Raw genomic sequence first — 2,022 nt, 5'->3', positions numbered from 1 at the left:
TCCAGCTTGCACCCAAGTCTAAGAAAATAAGGAGACTGCACCCTTCTTTAGTGAAAGAAAGGTAAAGAGAGTTTACTCACGGGGTGTGTGTGTGTGTGGGGGGGGTTTGCATAAAAATGCAGGTACCACATAGTTTCAGACTGCGTTCGTTCGTTCAGTCCATTTCCTTGCGTTCTATAATTCTGGCAGACGGGTGCTGCTGTTGGGGAGCTGGTTGCTGCTGGATGGACAGACTGCTGGACTTGATGGACCCTTGGCCTGATCCAGCCTCAGGGCTCTTAAGTTCTTATATAACTGGCTGCCCACAGTGCGAAGTGGGGTGCTGAATGTAGATGTCCCTTTGGTCTGATTGAGCAGGGCTCTGCTAATGTTTGCGGCCTACCTCGCAGGGTTGTTGCGGGGACAAGTTGGCTGGGGCAGTTTCCCATGAACATGACGCTGAGCTCTGTGGAACAGCATACAGATACGTGGAGGGGATGAAGTGAAAAGGCCAGTGAGCCAGCTTCCCCGAAATCAGCCCCGGATACACATTGCGGGGCAAAGAGCAAGATTCCCAGCGCGGCAGCGGGTGCTCGGCTTCAGGGTGCAGGGGCCCTGATTCTCTTGGTCGTGCTGCAGGAGGAAGCGCCCTTGCCCAGGCCGGAACGTTCCCTTCCCCCAAACAAGGCTGCAGGACGGGTTCGTCTGTGTTTTTAATTCCACAGTCCGAGGTCTGACTCAGGCACTAAACAGACGTCTCAATGCACCGAAATCACATCACCTGGGTGGGACCCAAAGCAGCAGCAGCAGCTTGGTGGGTTTTTCAAGGCATGACACAATATTGATCATGTTAACCTTTGGGATCAGAAATCGAGGTTTTATAACGTTGTTATACAAGGGTGGAGTCGTCAGAGCACGCCACGCCACATGGCCATCTGAGGCATGTCAAGAGGGCAGCAGCATCACGCTCCGTCCATCATGGTCCTGTCTCCATATTATGGGCATAAGGGTCATCTGCCCTCTAACCCCTGAAAAAAGGGCTGCGGGGAGAATAGGCAGGCACATCATCATCATCATCATCATCATCATCTAATACTCATTTATTTCTTACCCACCTCTCCCTCTGGATCGAGGCGGGCAACAACATTGAATACAAAAATACATAAAACTGATTGAAAACATATAAAACTAATACATTATTAAACTAATAGCCAAATATCTTAAAATTTGACTGGGTAGACCTGCCAGAAGAGATCAGTCTTTATAGCTTTTTTAAATTTAAAAAGACTGTTAAGTTGGCAAATCTCTCCCGGCAGGCCGTTCCACAGTCTGGGAGCGGCAGAAGAGAAGGTCCTCTGGGTAATGGTTGTCAGCCTGCACTAAGAACGCTGGATTGGTTCCAAATATAGTCATACTTAAGAGGGGACCCATTGAAATCAGTGTGACTTAACTTGCTCTTAATTAACTTAAGTTGCGTGCAGCCTGAACCCAGGCATGTTTACTCATAAGTAGTACCGAGTTCAATGGGTCTCTTAGTCCCAAGTGAACATAGGACTGCAGCCTTAAAGCAGAACCAAGTTAAATCCCAATTCATCATACGGGGCTTACTCCCAGGTAAGCACACACAGGATTGCACCCTTAGTTACTTCAGCTGCCCCAGGGCTGCAGGACACACATGGCACATGGCTACTTTGGGAATTATTTTGGCCAACCAAGCGGCGGGTCTCCAGCTGCCTTTCCTTTCCCAATGCTCTCTCGCCCTCTGCTGCCAGGAAAAAGAGACGACCACCGACAGAGGAGCCCTCATCTGAAGGATGCTGGATTGGTTCCAGATTGAGTCAGCCTTAAGAGGAGGCCCATTGAAATCGGGTGGGCCCTTTTGCTTGGCTGGGAGGGGAGACCATGTCCTGTGGCATTTCCCACATCTGTCAGTAGGGTGAAGGGTGCCGTTAAAGCATTTCTTATGTGCCCCCTCCTCCTCCTCCTCCTCCTCCTCCTCCTCCTCCTCCTCCTCCTCCCCAGTGCAGCACAAAGCACTTGAAG

The sequence above is a fragment of the Elgaria multicarinata genome, chromosome 15, assembly GCF_023053635.1.
Source record: "Elgaria multicarinata webbii isolate HBS135686 ecotype San Diego chromosome 15, rElgMul1.1.pri, whole genome shotgun sequence".
Lineage (NCBI taxonomy): Eukaryota > Metazoa > Chordata > Lepidosauria > Squamata > Anguidae > Elgaria > Elgaria multicarinata.
This window is presented reverse-complemented; position numbering follows the sequence as displayed.